At 39.6% G+C, this 23,200-nt stretch overlaps 1 long non-coding RNA gene across 5 annotated transcripts in view; it reads left to right on the top strand.

Moving 5' to 3' along the window:
* The window catches only part of LOC139949245 (uncharacterized), a 126,216-nt gene that overhangs the window by 69,667 nt on the left and 33,349 nt on the right, over window positions 1-23,200 (top strand). For 3 of the 5 annotated variants that reach the window (XR_011787534.1, XR_011787529.1, XR_011787533.1), the window contains exons 1-2: window positions 9,027-9,156; window positions 10,590-10,653. This is a non-coding gene — a long non-coding RNA (uncharacterized lncRNA). Of the gene's footprint in view, window positions 1-9,026; window positions 9,157-9,318; window positions 9,390-10,589; window positions 10,654-23,200 lie in introns of those variants that run through there. The other 2 variants (XR_011787532.1, XR_011787531.1) reach the window with 2 other exon arrangements.

The following is a 23,200-nucleotide window of genomic DNA, read 5'->3' as shown; positions in this document are numbered from 1 at the left end:
ACGCAGGTACAAACTGCGTCTCTCTATCGTTTTTAGTTCCAGAATTATTCGAAAGCATTGCTGAAAGTTTTTATAAGTCCGGGCTTTTTTTCAACGCATAGTATTTGTTTTCTCCAATAATCACCACATGCCGTGTATATCATGCATTAAATGTCCCAAGTTTATGGGGTGTGTCGCGTCTACTCCCTGGCTTCTTGCGTCGCTTTAAAAATCCCCATAGCGCTAATTTTTGTACGAGAGGAAAGCCCTTGAAATTGTCCATCCAATGGTGCTAAACTTGTTTAGATTGAGCAATGATTTGGGGTAAAATGGACCCGTTGTACTTTTGATTTTCTCTGTGCACAAAAATCCCGTAGGGAGGCTTGTTGAGATCGTTTCGGAGCACAGCCGCCTACTTTTAATTTTCGGTATCAAGAAGTGTGGAAGCCGCTCTAAAACTTTGAAATTTGAATTTAGGGACATGTCAGAATGACGCAGGTACAAACTGCGTCTCTCTATCGTTTTTAGTTCCAGAATTATTCGAAAGCATTGCTGAAAGTTTTTATAAGTCCGGGCTTTTTTTCAACGCATAGTATTTGTTTTCTCCAATAATCACCACATGCCGTGTATATCATGCATTAAATGTCCCAAGTTTATGGGGTGTGTCGCGTCTACTCCCTGGCTTCTAGCGTCGCTTTAAAAATCCCCATAGCGCTAATTTTTGTACGAGAGGAAAGGCCTTGAAATTGTCCATCCAATGGTGCTAAACTTGTTTAGATTGAGCAATGATTTGGGGTCAAATTGACCCGTTGTACTTTTGATTTTCTCTGTGCACAAAAATCCCGTAGGGAGGCTTGTTGAGTTCGTTTCGGAGCACAGCCGCTTACTTTTAATTTTCGGTATCAAGAAGTCTGGAAGCCGCTCTAAAACTTTGAAATTTGAATTTAGGGAAATGTCAGAATGACGCAGGTACAAACTGCGTCTCTCTATCGTTTTTAGTTCCAGAATTATTGGAAAGCATTGCTGAAAGTTTTTATGAGTCCGGGCTTTTTTCAACGCATAGTATTTGTTTTCTCCAATAATCACCACATGCCGTGTATATCATGCATTAAATGTCCCAAGTTTATGGGGTGTGTCGCGTCTACTCCCTGGCTTCTAGCGTCGCTTTAAAAATCCCCATAGCGCTAATTTTTGTACGAGAGGAAAGCCCTTGAAATTGTCCATCCAATGGTGCTAAACTTGTTTAGATTGAGCAATGATTTGGGGTCAAATTGACCCGTTGTACTTTTGATTTTCTCTGTGCACAAAAATCCCGTAGGGAGGATTGTTGAGATCGTTTCGGAGCACAGCCGCCTACTTTTAATTTTCGGTATCAAGAAGTGTGGAAGCCGCTCTAAAACTTTGAAATTTGAATTAAGGGACATGTCAGAATGACGCAGGTACAAACTGCGTCTCTCTATCGTTTTTAGTTCCAGAATTATTCGAAAGCATTGCTGAAAGTTTTTATAAGTCCGGGCTTTTTTTCAACGCATAGTATTTGTTTTCTCCAATAATCACCACATGCCGTGTATATCATGCATTAAATGTCCCAAGTTTATGGGGTGTGTCGCGTCTACTCCCTGGCCTCTAGCGTCGATTTGAAAATCCCCTTAGCGCTAATTTTTGTACGAGAGGAAAGCCCTTGAAATTGTCCATCCAATGGTGCTAAACTTGTTTAGATTGAGCAATGATTTGGGGTCAAATTGACCCGTTGTACTTTTGATTTTCTCTGTGCACAAAAATCCCGTAGGGAGGCTTGTTGAGATCGTTTCGGAGCACAGCCGCCTACTTTTAATTTTCGGTATCAAGAAGTGTGGAAGCCGCTCTAAAACTTTGAAATTTGAATTTAGGGACATGTCAGAATGACGCAGGTACAAACTGCGTCTCTCTATCGTTTTTAGTTCCAGAATTATTCGAAAGCATTGCTGAAAGTTTTTATAAGTCCGGGCTTTTTTTCAACGCATAGTATTTGTTTTCTCCAATAATCACCACATGCCGTGTATATCATGCATTAAATGTCCCAAGTTTATGGGGTGTGTCGCGTCTACTCCCTGGCTTCTAGCGTCGCTTTAAAAATCCCCATAGCGCTAATTTTTGTACGAGAGGAAAGCCCTTGAAATTGTCCATCCAATGGTGCTAAACTTGTTTAGATTGAGCAATGATTTGGGGTCAAATTGACCCGTTGTACTTTTGATTTTCTCTGTGCACAAAAATCCCGTAGGGAGGCTTGTTGAGATCGTTTCGGAGCACAGCCGCCTACTTTTAATTTTCGGTATCAAGAAGTGTGGAAGCCGCTCTAAAACTTTGAAATTTGAATTTAGGGACATGTCAGAATGACGCAGGTACAAACTGCGTCTCTCTATCGTTTTTAGTTCCAGAATTATTCGAAAGCATTGCTGAAAGTTTTTATAAGTCCGGGCTTTTTTTCAACGCATAGTATTTGTTTTCTCCAATAATCACCACATGCCGTGTATATCATGCATTAAATGTCCCAAGTTTATGGGGTGTGTCGCGTCTACTCCCTGGCTTCTAGCGTCGCTTTAAAAATCCCCATAGCGCTAATTTTTGTACGAGAGGAAAGCCCTTGAAATTGTCCATCCAATGGTGCTAAACTTGTTTAGATTGAGCAATGATTTGGGGTCAAATTGACCCGTTGTACTTTTGATTTTCTCTGTGCACAAAAATCCCGTAGGGAGGCTTGTTGAGTTCGTTTCGGAGCACAGCCGCCTACTTTTAATTTTCGGTATCAAGAAGTCTGGAAGCCGCTCTAAAACTTTGAAATTTGAATTTAGGGAAATGTCAGAATGACGCAGGTACAAACTGCGTCTCTCTATCGTTTTTAGTTCCAGAATTATTCGAAAGCATTGCTGAAAGTTTTTATAAGTCCGGGCTTTTTTTCAACGCATAGTATTTGTTTTCTCCAATAATCACCACATGCCGTGTATATCATGCATTAAATGTCCCAAGTTTATGGGGTGTGTCGCGTCTACTCCCTGGCTTCTAGCGTCGCTTTAAAAATCCCCATAGCGCTAATTTTTGTACGAGAGGAAAGCCCTTGAAATTGTCCATCCAATGGTGCTAAACTTGTTTAGATTGAGCAATGATTTGGGGTCAAATGGACCCGTTGTACTTTTGATTTTCTCTGTGCACAAAAATCCCGTAGGGAGGCTGGTTGAGATCGTTTCGGAGCACAGCCGCCTACTTTTAATTTTCGGTATCAAGAAGTGTGGAAGCCGCTCTAAAACTTTGAAATTTGAATTTAGGGACATGTCAGAATGACGCAGGTACAAACTGCGTCTCTCTATCGTTTTTAGTTCCAGAATTATTCGAAAGCATTGCTGAAAGTTTTTATAAGTCCGGGCTTTTTTTCAACGCATAGTATTTGTTTTCTCCAATAATCACCACATGCCGTGTATATCATGCATTAAATGTCCCAAGTTTATGGGGTGTGTCGCGTCTACTCCCTGGCCTCTAGCGTCGCTTTGAAAATCCCCTTAGCGCTACTTTTTGTACGAGAGGAAAGCCCTTGAAATTGTCCATCCAATGGTGCTAAACTTGTTTAGATTGAGCAATGATTTGGGGTCAAATTGACCCGTTGTACTTTTGATTTTCTCTGTGCACAAAAATCCCGTAGGGAGGCTTGTTGAGATCGTTTCGGAGCACAGCCGCCTACTTTTAATTTTCGGTATCAAGAAGTGTGGAAGCCGCTCTAAAACTTTGAAATTTGAATTTAGGGAATTGTCAGAATGACGCAGGTACAAACTGCGTCTCTCTATCGTTTTTAGTTCCAGAATTATTAGAAAGCATTGCTGAAAGTTTTTATAAGTCCGGGCTTTTTTTCAACGCATAGTATTTGTTTTCTCCAATAATCACCACATGCCGTGTATATCATGCATTAAATGTCCCAAGTTTATGGGGTGTGTCGCGTCTACTCCCTGGCTTCTAGCGTCGCTTTAAAAATCCCCATAGCGCTAATTTTTGTACGAGAGGAAAGCCCTTGAAATTGTCCATCCAATGGTGCTAAACTTGTTTAGATTGAGCAATGATTTGGGGTCAAATTGACCCGTTGTACTTTTGATTTTCTCTGTGCACAAAAATCCCGTAGGGAGGCTTGTTGAGTTCGTTTCGGAGCACAGCCGCCTACTTTTAATTTTCGGTATCAAGAAGTGTGGAAGCCGCTCTAAAACTTTGAAATTTGAATTTAGGGAAATGTCAGAATGACGCAGGTACAAACTGCGTCTCTCTATCGTTTTTAGTTCCAGAATTATTCGAAAGCATTGCTGAAAGTTTTTATAAGTCCGGGCTTTTTTTCAACGCATAGTATTTGTTTTCTCCAATAATCACCACATGCCGTGTATATCATGCATTAAATGTCCCAAGTTTATGGGGTGTGTCGCGTCTACTCCCTGGCTTCTAGCGTCGCTTTGAAAATCCCCATAGCGCTAATTTTTGTACGAGAAGAAAACCCTTGAAATTGTCCATCCAATGGTGCTAAACTTGTTTAGATTGAGCAATGATTTGGGGTCAAATTGACCCGTTGTACTTTTGATTTTCTCTGTGCACAAAAATCCCGTAGGGAGGCTTGTTGAGATCGTTTCGGAGCACAGCCGCCTACTTTTAATTTTCGGTATCAAGAAGTGTGGAAGCCGCTCTAAAACTTTGAAATTTGAATTTAGGGAATTGTCAGAATGACGCAGGTACAAACTGCGTCTCTCTATCGTTTTTAGTTCCAGAATTATTAGAAAGCATTGCTGAAAGTTTTTATAAGTCCGGGCTTTTTTTCAACGCATAGTATTTGTTTTCTCCAATAATCACCACATGCCGTGTATATCATGCATTAAATGTCCCAAGTTTATGGGGTGTGTCGCGTCTACTCCCTGGCTTCTAGCGTCGCTTTAAAAATCCCCATAGCGCTAATTTTTGTACGAGAGGAAAGCCCTTGAAATTGTCCATCCAATGGTGCTAAACTTGTTTAGATTGAGCAATGATTTGGGGTCAAATTGACCCGTTGTACTTTTGATTTTCTCTGTGCACAAAAATCCCGTAGGGAGGCTTGTTGAGTTCGTTTCGGAGCACAGCCGCCTACTTTTAATTTTCCGTATCAAGAAGTCTGGAAGCCGCTCTAAAACTTTGAAATTTGAATTTAGGGAAATGTCAGAATGACGCAGGTACAAACTGCGTCTCTCTATCGTTTTTAGTTCCAGAATTATTCGAAAGCATTGCTGAAAGTTTTTATAAGTCCGGGCTTTTTTTCAACGCATAGTATTTGTTTTCTCCAATAATCACCACATGCCGTGTATATCATGCATTAAATGTCCCAAGTTTATGGGGTGTGTCGCGTCTACTCCCTGGCTTCTAGCGTCGCTTTAAAAATCCCCATAGCGCTAATTTTTGTACGAGAAGAAAGCCCTTGAAATTGTCCATCCAATGGTGCTAAACTTGTTTAGATTAAGCAATGATTTGGGGTAAAATGGACCCGTTGTACTTTTGATTTTCTCTGTGCACAAAAATCCCGTAGGGAGGCTTGTTGAGATCGTTTCGGAGCACAGCCGCCTACTTTTAATTTTCGGTATCAAGAAGTCTGGAAGCCGCTCTAAAACTTTGAAATTTGAATTTAGGGAATTGTCAGAATGACGCAGGTACAAACTGCGTCTCTCTATCGTTTTTAGTTCCAGAATTATTCGAAAGCATTGCTGAAAGTTTTTATAAGTCCGGGCTTTTTTTCAACGCATAGTATTTGTTTTCTCCAATAATCACCACATGCCGTGTATATCATGCATTAAATGTCCCAAGTTTATGGGGTGTGTCGCGTCTACTCCCTGGCCTCTAGCGTCGCTTTAAAAATCCCCATAGCGCTAATTTTTGTACGAGAGGAAAGCCCTTGAAATTGTCCATCCAATGGTGCTAAACTTGTTTAGATTGAACAATGATTTGGGGTCAAATTGACCCGTTGTACTTTTGATTTTCTCTGTGCACAAAAATCCCGTAGGGAGGCTTGTTGAGATCGTTTCGGAGCACAGCCGCCTACTTTTAATTTTCGGTATCAAGAAGTGTGGAAGCCGCTCTAAAACTTTGAAATTTGAATTTAGGGACATGTCAGAATGACGCAGGTACAAACTGCGTCTCTCTATCGTTTTTAGTTCCAGAATTATTCGAAAGCATTGCTGAAAGTTTTTATAAGTCCGGGCTTTTTTTCAACGCATAGTATTTGTTTTCTCCAATAATCACCACATGCCGTGTATATCATGCATTAAATGTCCCAAGTTTATGGGGTGTGTCGCGTCTACTCCCTGGCTTCTAGCGTCGCTTTAAAAATCTCCATAGCGCTAATTTTTGTACGAGAGGAAAGCCCTTGAAATTGTCCATCCAATGGTGCTAAACTTGTTTAGATTGAGCAATGATTTGGGGTAAAATGGACCCGTTGTACTTTTGATTTTCTCTGTGCACAAAAATCCCGTAGGGAGGCTGGTTGAGATCGTTTCGGAGCACAGCCGCCTACTTTTAATTTTCGGTATCAAGAAGTGTGGAAGCCGCTCTAAAACTTTGAAATTTGAATTTAGGGAAATGTCAGAATGACGCAGGTACAAACTGCGTCTCTCTATCGTTTTTAGTTCCAGAATTATTCGAAAGCATTGCTGAAAGTTTTTATAAGTCCGGGCTTTTTTTCAACGCATAGTATTTGTTTTCTCCAATAATCACCACATGCCGTGTATATCATGCATTAAATGTCCCAAGTTTATGGGGTGTGTCGCGTCTACTCCCTGGCTTCTAGCGTCGCTTTAAAAATCCCCATAGCGCTAATTTTTGTACGAGAGGAAAGCCCTTGAAATTGTCCATCCAATGGTGCTAAACTTGTTTAGATTGAGCAATGATTTGGGGTCAAATGGACCCGTTGTACTTTTGATTTTCTCTGTGCACAAAAATCCCGTAGGGAGGCTGGTTGAGATCGTTTCGGAGCACAGCCGCCTACTTTTAATTTTCGGTATCAAGAAGTGTGGAAGCCGCTCTAAAACTTTGAAATTTGAATTTAGGGACATGTCAGAATGACGCAGGTACAAACTGCGTCTCTCTATCGTTTTTAGTTCCAGAATTATTCGAAAGCATTGCTGAAAGTTTTTATAAGTCCGGGCTTTTTTTCAACGCATACTATTTGTTTTCTCCAATAATCACCACATGCCGTGTATATCATGCATTAAATGTCCCAAGTTTATGGGGTGTGTCGCGTCTACTCCCTGGCCTCTAGCGTCGCTTTGAAAATCCCCATAGCGCTAATTTTTGTACGAGAGGAAGAAACATGGACAACAACTTTGAAAATAGAAAAGAAACTGAGAGTCACTTAAAGAGCAATGGAAAGGATCATGGTAGGAGTTACATGAAAGGACAGGATCAGAATGAGGACATACGAAAGAAAAGGGACTTTATACAGGAAATAAAAACAAAGAAATGGAGGTGGGCAGACCACCTTGCAAGACGCCATGACAAAAGATTGACACATTGCATTACGGAATGGACCCAAAGAACACAAATGAGACGTAGAAGGGCCCGGGGTGTACGATAGCCACAGAGTTTGGAACCGTCACATGGATGAGACGCGCACAGGAAAGATCGAGATGGAACAATGATGAAGAGGCCTTTACTCCAGCCTGCAGTTGAGAGACATAGGCTGAATAGAATAGCGGCCAAGAGGCAAACGAAACAGAACAATGAGCTGCGTGAATATTGTGTTCCAGTGCTCCACATAGTTCCTCAGTGCAAAACACGATTGTCATGATGAAGGCGGTCAAACGACACGGGGAACATTGATATGTCCCCCACCCTTCGAAAATGGGGTGGGGTGGATGGGGTACACGTCCCTTCCACTCTTTCAAGGGGAAGGAGCAAATCTGTCAACGATGGAGCAAGCGTGTGAGAAGCCTTTAACGGCTCGGAGTGCGGGCCCGATTAAGGGCCCGGGAAAATTTTGCTTTTTAGATGCTCTGTGATGCAATCTAAGGCCAATTTTGAGGGGGGATATTGTGTCATTCTTTGCCCACAGGATTAATGCTCATATAGGGACACAGGTGTTCTTCTTACACAGTGCAAAACTTGTTGTGTCCCCCACCCTCCAAAAGTTGGGGGACATGTCCCCCTGGCCCCCCCCCCCCCCCGATTGACGCCCATGAAGCGAGCGTGCATGCACTGAACCTACATAATATGCAGCATGAATATTCACGTATTTTATGATTGCAGCGAATACCCAACGGCCAAAAACATTTCCCATGTCCTTCATGACATGCACTTATACTAAGCTTGTAATGTATGGCGAACGTGTTCCGTCAACCAAGGGCTTTAAATTTACTGCTAGGACGGTTTTGCACGGGGCGGACACGACTGCATATGCAAATGTGTCCGGGCGGACACAATTGCATTATGCAGCAGCGTCCACGCGGACACGATTGCATATGCCAAACCAACTTTCCGTATGGCGCCACCACTTGTTCACTCATTTTTACAAAAGGGATATCTCATTCAAGTAAATTAAATACTATTATTTCATATCGAATGAAAAAGTGGTGGCGCCATACGGAAACTTTTCCGCAAAACCGTCCGGCGGATATTATTGCATAGACATTATTGCATATATGCAATACTGTCCTCCGGATAGTATTGCATAGAGGACATAATTGCATGCGACACCGACCGTAAGGCTCGGGGGACCCCGGAATACCCCAATAAAATATAACTCAGTAACGAAAACTGAAGTCAATATGTCAATGCATTTTTGGTTTGTGTTTGTTTTTAATGCATGAGCGGGGGACTTCTAATTGTTTGTGTATTTTTGAATAATATTCAAAATATATTAATAAACTATGTACAATTTAGCTTTGGCTGAATAGGACTTTTAATTAAATGTACTGGGTTCACCCTCGTGACACCCGTCGGCTCTGTGTCCAATAATGAGTAGAGGACGCCCTCAGTTGTTTTCAATGTCGCAGTGCATATGATCACGTGACACACAGGCACATTGCACCGCCGCCATTTTTAAAGAACAAAATGAATGGACCATTCGTGTACGTCTCTCACATTCCTCTCCAGCAAATTCAAGGTTTTACCATTTACTGAGTTTCAAGGACACATCTACACCACAACAAGTTCACGGTGAGTTACTAGTTTGTTTTTCACAACGTTCACAATGGTGTTTTCGTTTTAAAGGAATTTGAACCTGGGAAGTTAGGGACATTTTGGGCACTACAGTAACAGTACCCCTACACTCACATGTTATCCACCCCAACTTTGATTCCCGTTTACCGAGACAGACTGCAAGCTGCACCGGTGACAGAAGCTCTGCTGTTTACTCGCGGTCTGTATTTTCTGAGAATATGTTTCCTGTGGTAGGTTATGCCCAAATATCAAACATTTATAAAAAATGATGAATTTTTGGTTTAATAATAAGGATAACTTTCCGTATGGCGCCACCACGTTTTCACTCATTTTTACAAGAAGGGATATATCAATCAGGTAAATAAGTTCCTATATTATTTTATATCGAATGAAAAAGTGGTGGCGCCATACGGAAACTTTTCCAATAATAATAATAACTCACAAAAGTAATAATATGCACTAGCGGGATGCCGCGCTTCGTGCGGCACCCCGCTAGATGAGGCGGATTCTAGTATTTTGAAAGGTAATGTGGGGTAAGGGAGGTATTCTTACAGAAAATAATCATTTTGTAGGATTAGAAATTGTATCTATGATCGGTATGCAATAATTGTCATTTGATAATGTTGAGCGTGCACAACATACATGTAGTTGTGAAACATCGCCCCCCCCCCCCCCACCTTCTCTCTTGCGTTCTCCAACTAAATAAATTGGTGTTTGTTTCTGGAATAGAGCTTTAATATTTGGGAAGGGTATACTTGGCAATGATGTAGTTGCGATAACGTACAAATGTAACCCTCCTCCCGACGGCCGCCAGGCCGGTGGGTTACGAGTTTGTTTCGAGCGGAAACGATCTGGTCCAACACGGTTGATCTGGTCCAACACGTACAATGGACCCTTCCCATGATAATAACATTCTAATATGCTAATAACATTCACGCATGCGTACATGGCATTTGTTAGTTCGCAAATGCCATAGAGTTATGCACTAAGAAGACGCGCAATCTCGTTTGCGTGACGCATCGATTACCCTTGTACAAAACAGCGCGATGTTCCCTCAATATTTGCCAACCAAAGCGTTAGTGCGCATGCACTATTTGCAATTTACATATTTCATGGGAAGGGTCTACTTCGATTGCAGTGCGTGTGCGCGCTGTCCGTTTTCTTTGCACGCCGTTCACTCATAATGGCGCGCACGCACAGGAGGCAGGAGCAGGAGGGATGTTTTTTGTATTACCCATACCACTGATGTGTGAGAAAAGCACTCTACACTCAGTGCTTTCCAGAGTTCTTTGAAAAAAAATCAGAGGCAAATTACTTGGGTGGGTTCGAATCCCACCCAAGTAATATGCTTGGATTTTCTTTTTTCAACAAAATATTTTTTTTTTTTTTTAAATAGAAGTTGTAAAATTTGCGCTTTGCTTGTATTGCAGTAAAAGCTGACCTATCCAAAGAGATATATCTACATTACATGCAAGACTGCTGAACCAACCAAAGGTAAATTCCAAAAAAACATTTAAATGAACAAGTTACAGAATTGGTTTTGCTAACAAAACAGTTGATAGCAGTGAAAGCACTCTATGTAATCCACCATAAACATAAACTGACAAACCTGTAAAAGTTTGAGATCGACCGACCATCTGGGTCACGAGAAAATAGTGAAAAACTGATTACACATTTTGCACGACATCGATGGAAGAAAAAAATTAATTAAACGCTCACTGAGCAATAAACTCCAAACGCGAAATAAGATTATTTATTACTGTAAGTTTGATGAAAATATCTGACCTTTATGGTTTTGTTTCTAACCAATTCTGTTAAGTTCCTTCAATTAAATGTTCTGTCTGTTTGTCTGTCTGTCTGTCTGTCTGTCTGTCTTTATGAGCTTCCCATCAAGGGAACTCGGCAAACTCCTACGAGAGAGTATAAACACCAAGCTAGCAAAGTTGAAATCTCAAACAAACATTGATTAATTGTCGTCTGTTTATGAGTTGCATAAATCAAGATATTGTGATTCAGTAACCAATCAATACAACCAGACAACATTTATTTCCACGAGACGACAATACTTATACTAGACATTGTGAAATCAGCTTTTGAGTTTGGTAGGATTTGAACCCACAACCTTTTGATTGCAAGTCCTGCAGTAACCACAGGACCATGGTGACAGAATTTTCACCCAGTTCCAACTTGAACTTTCTGGTAATTTTAGAGAGTGTCAGACATTATGCTGGTACATGTACATAAATCTATGTCAGAAAAGACATGAGCTGTAGTATATATCATCATCCGGCAAAGACTTGCGTCTGTGGCCACCTTACCCCCAATATGGTAATAATCCAGTGTTTGTAAAACTGCTGTTTTTTATCTAGGGGTTTAAATCCGAGGGCAGAGGTTCATATTGTGTTTCAAAAATCCTTCTAGCATAAGTGAGTCGACAGTCCTGTCAATTTTTTAAAAGTCACTTTATGCTTTCTTATGAAAACATCAACATCTAGTCATCAGGACACCCTAGATTTTTATTGTTGGACAATCCAATAAATTTACTTAAATTTTGAAAACTATTCTAGATGTGTTCATGGTGTTACTAACATGTTTTGGTCTTTTTCCCTTTTTTTTAAACAAACACTTAACATTTTTGTAAATAAGTGCACTATTGTAAGCAGGCACAATTATGCGTTTTTATGCGCTACTTGGCGATCTTAGGGCCTTTGTGGTGCGTCACTCGAATTGTTTGGAATCCGGAAGTACAAAGCATGGGAAATTCCAAACTTAATTGTGAAAAGGGACTTGGACACATGCACGTGGTACATGTATGTGGGGTCTCAGCCCGGCCGGTTGTTTTACAGCTGGTGGTTGGTCTTAAAGGTGCATCATCTTCCTCAGCGGGTAGGATGCTCTGGTGTAATCACAATTACATGTATGGTTGACCAAACGGGTTAGTTTCTAGTCTAGGCCATGGGACTAGGGACCGCGTCTTGTGAGTAGTGGGTGCCCTCCTCAGACCTGGGCGCTCTGTAAAAAGAGTGCGAGGGACCTGATGATCTCCTTGGCCTGTTTTAGGGATGTCTTGTAGTGTCGGGGCTGGTATCCTGGGACCTGCACGTGGTGGCCCTGCTTTTAACTAGCCTTACCAGGATGATATGAGCAAAATTAAGAAATGAATTAATTAAACTGCTTGCAATGGTGCACTTATACAACACCTTATACTTTACTTTCATGAATTTAATATCCAATGTAATACAGGCACAACTTTTCAGGTCATCAGCTTATTTCCTCTTTGTGTTTTCTCAGCTATACTGACTAAAAATAAATTAAAGGAACACGTTGCCTTGGATCGGTCGAGTTGGTCTTTGAAAAGCGTTTAAAACCGTTTTTTATAAAATGCATATGGTTGGAAAGATGATTTAAAAGTAGAATACAATGATCCACACAAACATGCCTCGAAATTGCACGGTTTTCCTTTTACCTCGTCGACTAACACGGTCGGCCATTTATGGGAGTCAAAATTTTGACTCCCATAAATGGCCGACCGTGTTAGTTCGCACAGTAAAAGGAAAACCGTGCAATTTCTAAGCAAACCTCTGTGGATCATTGTATTCTACTTTTAAAACATCTTTCCAACCATATTCATTTTATAAAAAAGGGTTACAGACGCTTTTTATTGACCAACTCGTCCGATCCAAGGCAAGGTGTTCCTTACAAGTTCATTGTTGTGCCAGGCATTTGCTCTTTTGCTTAGGAAATTTTGGTTGCATACCTGTTGCAGTGCGATTGCTATGAATGAGATTAGCATATACACATGTACATGTAGTCTTGTTTTGTGTTAACAAATTGCTCAATAATTTATATTCATGTGGAGTCTGTGCTTTTTTTTAGCTCCTGGTAAATGGTGTTTATTGACATAAGGGGTTAAAGGCAGTGGAAACTATTGGTAATTACTCAAAATAATTAGCATAAAATCTAATTTGGTAACGAGTAATGGGGAGAGGTTGAAAGTATAAAAATTGTGAGAAACGGCTCCCTCTGAAAAGACGTAGCTTTCGAGAAAGAAGTAAGTTTCCACAAATTTGATTTATATACCTAAGATTTAGAATTTGAGGTCACAAAATCAACCATCTGAAAGCACACAACTTTGTGTGACCAGGGTCACAGGTTTTTTTATTTTATTTTTTATTATTATCTCGCAACTTCGACGACAAATCAAGCTCAAATTTTCACAGGTCTGTTATTTTTTGCATAATAGGTTGAGATATACCAGGTGACTGAAGACTGGTCTTTGACAATAAACCAATAGGGTCCACTGTCTTTAAACTTGTTCTTTTGACTGATTTGGGGCCAATTTTATTTTTTTGCCAATTTTTAAAAATGAGCCATATTGAGCCAGGATTTTTGGTTAAAAAAACTGCAAGGGGTTAAACTTGTTGTTTCGACTGATTTGGGGCCATTTTATTTTTCGGCCAATTTTTAAAAATGGGCCTTTTTGAGCCAGGATTTTTGGTTAAAAAAACTGCAAGGGGTTAAACTTGTTCTTTTGACTGATTTCGGGCCAATTTATTTTTCAGCCAATTTAAAAAAAAAAGGCCTTTTTGAGCCAGGATTTTTTGTTATAAAAACCGAAAGGGGGTTAAACTTGTTCTTTTAACGGATTTGGGGCCATTTAATTTTTAGGCAAACTTTTAAAAATGGGCCCTTTTGAGCCAGGATCTTTGGTTTAAAAAACTGCAAGGGGTTAAACTTGTTCTTTTGACTGATTTGGGCCATTTTATTTTTTTTGCAAATTTTTAAAAATGAGCCTTTTTGAGCCAGGATTTTTGGTTAAAAAAACTGCAAGGGGTTAAACTTGTTCCTTTGACTGATTTTGGGCCATTTTATTTTTTCGACAAAATTTTAAAAGTATGCCTTTTTGGAGCCAGGATTTTTGGTTAAAAAATTGCAAGGAGTTAAACTTGTTCTTTTGACTGATTAGTGGCCGTTTTATCTTTCGGTCAATTTTTAAAAATTGGTATTTTTGAGCCAGGATTTGTTGTTAAACAAACTGCAAAGGGTTAAACTTGTTCTTTCGACTGATTTGGGCCGTTTTATTTGTTTTGCCAATTTTTAAAAATGAGCCTTATTGAGCCAGGATTTTTGGTTAAAAAAACTGCAAGGGGTTAAACTTGTTCTTTTGACTGATTTTGGGCCATTTTATTTTTTCGGCAAATTTTTAAAAGTATGCCTTTTTGGAGCCAGGATTTTTGGTTAAAAAATTGCAAGGAGTTAAACTTGTTCTTTTGACTGATTTGTGGCCGTTTTATCTTTCGGTCAATTTTTAAAAATTGGTATTTTTGAGCCAGGATTTTTTGTTAAACAAACTGCAAGGGTTAAACTTGTTCTTTCGACTGATTTGGGCCATTTTATTTTTTTCGGCCAATTTTTAAAAATGGGCCTTTTTGAGCCAGGATTTTTGGTTAAAAAAACTGCAAGGGGTTAAACTTGTTCTTTTGACTGATTTCGGGCCAATTTATTTTTCAGCCAATTAAAAAAAAAAGGCCTTTTTGAGCCAGGATTTTTTGTTATAAAAACCGCAAGGGGGTTAAACTTGTTCTTTTGACGGATTTGGGGCCATTTAATTTTCAGGCAAACTTTTAAAAATGGGCCCTTTTGAGCCAGGATTTTTGGTTTAAAAAACTACAAGGGGTTAAACTTGTTCTTTTGACTGATTTGGGCCATTTTATTTTTCGGCCAATTTTTAAAAATGGGCCTTTTTGAGCCAGGATTTTTGGTTAAAAAAACTGCAAGGGGTTAAACTTGTTCTTTTGACTGATTTTGGGCCATTTTATTTTCCAGCCAATTTTTAAAAAGAGGCCTTTTTGAGCCAGGATTTTTTGTTATAAAAACCGCAAGGGGGTTAAACTTGTTCTTTTGATGAATTTGGGGCCATTTAAATTTTAGGCAAACTTTTAAAAATGGGCCCTTTTGAGCCAGGATTTTTGGTTTAAAAAACTGCAAGGGGTTAAACTTGTTCTTTTGACTGATTTGGGCCATTTTATTTTTTTTGCCAATTTTTAAAAATGAGCCTTTTTGAGCCAGGATTTTTGGTTAAAAAAACTGCAAGGGGTTAAACTTGTTCTTTTGACTGATTTTGGGCCATTTTATTTTTCGGCCAATTTTTAAAAATGGGCCTTTTTGAGCCAGGATTTTTGGTTAAAAAAACTGCAAGGGGTTAAACTTGTTCTTTTGAATAACTTTGAATACGGCCAAAGTGCCATCCATGAATTTCAAGCCGGGGAGGGCGCTCTACAAGGTATTTTGGAGGCTAAGTTCTTACGCACTCAAGAGGGCGCTATAGCGAAAACTTTTGGATGCTGAGTACTCACGGCCACTAGAGGGCGCCATAACATAAACTGTTAGGCAATCAAAATGATGGAAAAATGCATGTTTTTTGTTAAAGTGCCCTCTTTTGACTAAACTTGACATGTTTTGCTGTAAAAACTGCCCTCATGAACCCCTCTCCGATCCTGCACCAAAATCCATCCAGTCAAAAAGGCTCATTAAATATTGGCCGAAACTTAAATTGGTCCTAAATCAGTCAAAGGAACAAGTTTAACCCCGCGCAGATTTTAAAACCAAAAATCATGACCCAAAAAGGCACATTTTTAAAAATTGGCTGAAAAATAAAATGGTCCCAAATCAGTCAAAAGAAGAAATTTAACCCCTTGCAGTTTTTTTAACCAAAAATCCTGACCCAAAAAGGCCCATTTTTAAAAATTGGCGAAATAAAATGGTCCCAAATCAGTCAAAATAACAAGTTTAGCCCCTTGCATTTTTTAAAACCAAAAACCCTGGCTCAAAACGGCCCATTTACAAAAATGTACCGACAAATAAAATGGTCCCAAATCAGTCAAAAGAACAAGATTAAATAAAAAGACAGACTCAACACGAATATATAAACTTATTAAGCAATTTGTTTACACAACACAGATGTATTCATTACAATGCACGTATTTTATTTGTTCTCAAGTTCTCTCAAACGCCCTTTTCCTCTCTTTTATTATTCATCGTGAGAGCCAAAGAGTGAACGATGTTTTTTTCTGTTGACTAGTTGCAACAGCCATGCAACCAAAATTTAATGAGCACAAGAGTGAATTTCTGGCACAGCAATGTACTTTATCCTATTTTCAAAGAGTACAGCTGAACAACCACAATTAGAAAATTGATGACCTAAACAGTTGTGCCAGTATTACACTGGATATTACACTCATGAGAGTAAAGGGAAAGGTATTGTATAAATGCACCATCACAAGTGTTTAATTTATTTGGTTCATAATTTTGCCTATATCATCCTGGTAAGGCTAGTTAAAAGCAGGGCCACCACGTGCAGGTCCCAGGATACCAGCCCCGACACCCCCGGGAGATCATAAGGGCCCTCATACTATATTAAATCAGCGCCCAGGTCCATGCCCCCGTCTGAGGGGGGCACCCCCTACTCCCGAGAGCGGCCCCTAGTCACATGGCCAAGACTAGGAACTAACCCGTTTGGTCAACCATAGTTTGTGATAACACCGGAGTGCACCTTTAAGATCAACCACCAGATGTGAAACAACCGGCCGGGTTAAGACCCCACATGCCACGTGCATGTGTCCAAGTCCCTTTTCGCAATAAGTCTGGAATTTCCCATGCTTTGTACTTCTGGATTCCAAACAATTAGTTAGGGTTAGTAATAGGGTTAGGGTTAGGGTTAGGGTTGGGGTTAGGGTTGGGGTTGGGGTTGGGGTTAGGGTAAGGGTTAGGGTTAGGGATAGGGTTAGGGTTAGGGTTAGCGCCGCACCACCAAGACATCCCTAAAACACGCCCAGGAGATCATAAGGTCCCTCGTACTCTAATTAAAGAGCGCCCAGGTCCATGCCCCCGTCTGAGGGGGGCACCCCCTACTCCCGAGAGCGGCCCCTAGTCACATGGCCAAGACTAGGAACTAACCCGTTTGGTCAACCATTTTGTGATAACACCAGATGATGCACCTTTAAGATCAACCACCAGATGTGAAACAACCGGCCGGGCTAAGACCCCACATGCCACGTGCATGTGTCCAAGTCCCTTTTCGCAATAAGTCTGGAATTTCCCATGCTTTGTACCTCCGGATTCCAAACAATTAGTAAGGGTTAGTAGTAGGGTTAGGGATAGGGTTAGGGTTGGGGTTGGGGTTGGGGTTAGGGTTAGGGATAGGGTTGGGGCCCTAGGATCGCCAAGTAGCGCATAAAAACGCAAAATATGTGCTTGCTTGCAATGGTGTACTTATTTACAGAAATGTTTTAGGTAGTTTAAAAAAATTAATTGAAAAACACCATTAAAACATGTCAGCCTAATAACACATTTAGAATAATTGAAAAAATTTCAGAAAAATTACAGGGTGGTTAATTGACAATGAACAGCTATAGTGTGTTCTAATGACTAGATGGTTATGTTTTCGAAAGAGTTGCTCTCCTTGTACTTTGTAGCCTTCAGCAATGTCAGAGGAGCTGATTCCCTCTGCACTTGATTTTGGGGAACAGCTGAATCTCTGGCTCTGAAAAAATAAGATACAGATACAAAGTTGTATGGATTCCCAAAAAGTTAAATTAGGAAAAAATACCCTGCAGAGGTATCAAATCTGGCTTAAAAAAACCATGCATAATGTTAATTTGCAATTTGCTTGTTATTTCGATTTTGTGTAAAATATACATCAGGTCTTGACTAATTTGCTTTTAAGGAATTTACCTTTTACTAGAGAGTGTGGTTCCTTAATCAAAATTGAAAGCAGAAACTCACCAATTCCAGAAGTGATAGATCGTTGCTGTCCAATGAAGGCTCCACATTGACAACAGGAGTAGAGGTCTAGGTTTAGGCTGAAGCAGAATGCCCCGATGGGCCGCGATTCTGCAGCTTAGGTATACCCATGGAGCTAGCTCCATGGGTATACCAACCATCGCATTCGATTTTGGGGCGGCGGAAAAACACTTTGAGCGGCAGTAGTTCGCATTCACAAACAAAAAATTTAAGCATGCACACAAACAGGAACACATCAACAAACTCATGCAAATTGCAAGCGAAAATATAAATCACAGGAAAGGAAGCAGAAAGGTGTTTAAAATTTAACAAAACTGATTTTCATAAGCACAAGAGAAAAAAGGTAGCACTATGACTGCTCAAATAACAGTGAAGTGTATCTTGCCATGTGGAACGTCGAAAGCCTTCCTGTAACAAAACAAAAAGTAGATTTAAAATAGTTAATTACTTTCAACTGAATTGCTTTCACTTTAGAATTTTTATCAAAAATACTTGCAGAACACCAACAGTTAAGAAAAACTACTCCAAGAAACTTATGCGGATCCAGTTTATTTTCAGTGTTGAATGTCTTAATTTGGATCAAATTGATATTTTCCCTCAAGTAAGTTTCAGACTTACAGAGAAATGTGGCACATAGTGGCCCCTTTGTATTTTCCAAAGTTCTAGAGTTATTTTTATGAAACTTGCCACAATTGTTCATTTATAAAACTTGTCCTGACTTGAGATAAGAATAGTATTTACTCTTCGTGAAATCCACCCCAGGTGACTAGCACTGCCACTTTCTTTGAAAAAACACATGGAAAGTTTGTAGTAGTAGACCCCAAACTCATTTGATTTATTTTAATCAATTGTCCCAAGGTCAAGCAAATGCTTGCCATGCTGGCAGCTGATCATGATAAGAACTATTTTTTAAACAATTTTTACAGTAGATAGGTATTGCTTAAAGTAAACAAATGTGGTGGTGGAAAGATGCAGCAAGAAAAAGCTAGACACAATGTATTTTGGTAGTGGGGATCATTTTCTTTTTGGGAAAAGAGCAATAGGAGTATTTAGCCAACATGTGGCATCAAAGTTTCCATATCCTCTTCTTATATGTCACTCCATAAATTGGTTGTACTTTATAAGATTGGAATGAGACCCTACTGGCCCAAGTCCTTAATTCTACACTTTGGACACTGGAGAGAGTATTGGGATTGGGTTTCAATTAACCTGTTTACAGAGAAGGTAGTTCTTTATGCCAAGATGTACGATGATAAGTGGGTCTCAGACATTTATGTTGACATGTTGAACTTTTGGAGACTGGAGCTGCAGGCAGGAAAATGAAACAAAAACATGTTTTGTTAAAAAAAAAACTAATAAAAATCTGACAGTTATTTCATTGTATCACCACTAAAAGGTTTTTTTTACAATCTAGAAAAAAATAAAAATAAAACAACGGTATTTTGTGCTTACTCTCAATTTTTCTGGAAACAATACAACCTTGATTAATAATGAGGAGGGCGCAGAACCTTTATTAGTTTAAAACGATCTCTGCTTTTCACCCTTTCAAAAGATTGTAAAAGAACTGCTTGATCCTTACCAATATTAATATGTCTTGATTAAAAAATGTAAGGAAAACTGTTATTAAATATCTTCAAATTTGAATTAAAATATGTGTTAATGGAGTAATTTAGTAAACCCCGGTGCCTCATCAATGTGATTTATCAATGTGATTTACTGTTAAGTGGAGCAAACAGCTTTAGGCTGAAAAAACCAATATATGTTATGTACTCCAGACATTTGTTGTTATTTTGGGGGGCTGGCTAAACTATCACAAAACTGGGTTATTAACCATGTGTGCACTTTCCACAAGTTTCGTACAGATTTGTCTACAACTATTCAAATAGTGTGTGAATATTATTTTGTTAATGCACATGCAATTATTTTTGTTAGAATACATTAGCCCAAAAGGTTAGAATAGCTAAGAATGTCTGGAACTAGGTGTGGCCTTTGTGTGGGTGTGTAGTAAAATGGAATTGAGTGGGCCAGGAGGGTGAATGTGGTTTGACCAAGAAACACCCTGCATGCATCTCAATTTCATAAAGCAGTTCAACAACAAAACACTGCTTAGCAACTTTGCTAAGCAATAAATGAGCGGGGCATCAGTTGCTACAATGTAAATTTTACATGGTAGCCAGTCTCAAGTAAGACTTTTTCTGCTCACAGACTTTAAGATATTGGGCCCTGATCTATGATACTACATGCAGTGGATTTCACCTCTCTCATGAATCATCCCATTTGCTCATTAGCAGTGCGAGACAAAGATTATTGAGCCTACTGGCCCATGTCCTTCTGAATCCTTCATTTTGGATACTGAAGGAATTGGGGGATCCTTCACTTTGGATACTGAAGGAATTGGGATTGTAAGGGTAAAAATTTACCTGTTTACAGAGAATGTTGTTCTTGATGCCAGGCTGTATGATGAGACTGGAGCTGCAGGCAGGCAAACAAAACGCACCTTTTTGTTAAAAACATCTAGCGGTCCCACAAAGTAATTTTATACAAGAAAACAGTCGAGGAGAATCTCCTAAAGAGGAGATTAAAATTGTACCCAGTCAGTTTGCCACATTGTTTACAATTTGGTATTCATAAGTTTTAGGGTCTTTCAGGTTTTTTTCATCTCAATTTTTGTTTCCACTTTAAGGTTGACATTTTCAATGGTGCAGGGTTTGTCGTAAGATCAAAATACATTAACCTGGAGGCTGTTGGTTCAAATCTTGTAATTTCGCTTTGTTCAACTGAACAATTAAAAAAAAAACATACATGGTTTGCATCATGTACAATTGCTTAATTGTCTAATCAGGCCTAACTGATAATACTAATTTGCTTTTTAGAAACTAAACTTTTACTAGAGAGAGCAATTCCTTTAAGGGACACCCTGCCTTGGACCGGGCGAGTTGGTCCACAAAAAGGGCTTGAAACCTTGTGTTATGAAATGCATATCATGGTTTGAAATATATTTTAAGAGTAGAATATAGTAACGCAAAATAATATGCCTCGAAATTACAGGGCTTTCCTTTTACGTTGTGAACTAACATGGCGCGCCATTTTGAGTTCGCAAAATGGCCGACCATGTTAGATCGCAAAATAAAAGGAAAACCGTGCCATTTCGAGGCATATTTGTGTGGCTCATCTATGTGTCTTTGAAAGCATTGTTCCAACAATATTCATTTCATAGCAAACGCTTTTCATACACCAATCCAAGGGAACGTACCCATTTAATCACAGCCCATCTTCTTGTTGAAGTGTAGACATCTTTGGAGATGGCAAGCCTTGCTGTAACAAAAACAAACAGTAGACTTTGCAAAATTAATGTTTACATTACAAATCATTCAATACTTTCAAATAAATTGCTTTCACTTTAGAACTTGTATAACAAAATCTTACAGAAATCAAACTTACTGAAAAAAAATTCTTGAGTGTTGGTGTTGGTAGAACTTTATTATCAGTTACATAAAACCAACCTTTTAACTTTAATTTAGTTTTTTAAATTTATTTTGCTTGATCTTGGTCAAATTGATACTTCCCTCAAACAAGTTTCACTTAACCCTATCAGGACTGGGCTTTTGTCAGAACAACAGGGAAGGGGAGCACTGTGGTGACCCCCTTTTTTATTTTCCCACTGTTTGGGGAACTATATAAAACAGAAATTGATAACAAACTTTGTTTGGGGGTTTTCACTTCAATTCTCTTAAAAAATGGAGACACCCAAAGGTACAGACTGAAAACAAAACCAAGATGATGTTGCATATGGTGGCCATCATATTCCCACAATGAATATAACAGGTTAACACTCCACTGCCACTTTCTTGGGAAAGACCCAAAGAAAGTAAAATGGGTGGAGAGTTTGCAGTAAAATACCACAATAACTACTATTTTGTCCACAATATGAACCTGGATACTTTGTTGGGTAAGGTCAGAAAGTTTGTTGGTGGTAAGATGTAGCAATAAAAACCTATTAACAAATATGGTGGAGTGCACCATGTGCCCCCCTCCCCTACAGATGGGGTTTTAATGTAATTAAGAGTTGTCATTCCAAGGTGGAAATTATGCAAAATGAGCAGTATTTCAGTAGGAATCTTCGCCAGCATGTACCCTCTATCCTTCTATATCCTCTTCTATGTCACTCCATACCAAATACTTTATCAGATTAGAGTTTGAGAACCTGTAATGAGGTTTTGGGTCCTTCACTTTGGATACTGAAGGAATTGAGACTGTAAGGGTTTGAATTTACCTGTTTACAGAGAAAGTATGATTGGGTTTCAGCCTTGTTGACATGTAGAGGTTTTGGAGACTGGAGCTGTAGGCAAAGGAGACAAACACAACTAGTTGTTAAAAAGTAGTATGTGCTTTTGAAAGAGACCTTGTAGGCCTAATGAGCAACTGTCATTTGAGCTTACTGGCCCAAGTCCTTCTGAATTCGTCACTCTGGATACTGAAGAAGGAATTGAGACTGTAAGGGTTACAATTTACCTATTTGCAAACAAGAAAGTAGTTCCTATGGTCAGATTGTTCGATGATTGGGTCTCAGCCTAGTCTTGGCCCAAGACGATGGTGCTTGATTCTGGATAGTGTACTACGCGCGGTTGAATCGCCAAAGCGCGCCCGCCACGGTATGATTTAGTTACGTGGACGGCTCGAAATCTAGACTACACTCTGCAAGCTACCATCGTCTTGGCAATCATGCAGCGCTGCGTGCACTGTGGGCGTTGCCGTATTATGTTAATAAGGCCGTTGTCGAGGTTGTGTAATGCATATTCAACATGTGAACAACATGGCATCGCCCAGCAGCATGAAATGAAGTCGGGCCACGGTCGGACGTACGGGACGAACGAGTGATACTATAATATGGTTTGCCTAGCCATACCATGGAGGAATTCCTCCATGGCCATACTTAACGAACGCAATGCAGGGATTTAAATTCTACATCCCCTTTTCCCAGAAAACCAATTAATAATTATTGTCGTTATTCTGAAGAATAGCTGACTACAGAATGTCTGAGAGAAAACTGACTGAGGAGGAATTAAGTAACAAAATGCTTCGTTACGTGTCGTGTTTGTTTTATGGTTTTATACTTCCCGAATGATTTGTCGTGGGCAGATCACATGAACCACAGACAGACGAACTACCCTCAGTGCATATATTACACCATGGAGGTACCTACATGATTATACTCACATGGAGGTAGAAACCTCCATGA

The sequence above is a fragment of the Asterias amurensis genome, chromosome 16, assembly GCF_032118995.1.
Source record: "Asterias amurensis chromosome 16, ASM3211899v1".
In the NCBI taxonomy this organism is placed as follows: domain Eukaryota; kingdom Metazoa; phylum Echinodermata; class Asteroidea; order Forcipulatida; family Asteriidae; genus Asterias; species Asterias amurensis.
Note: the sequence above shows the minus strand (reverse complement) of the source record. Positions and strands in the feature narration are given on the sequence as shown.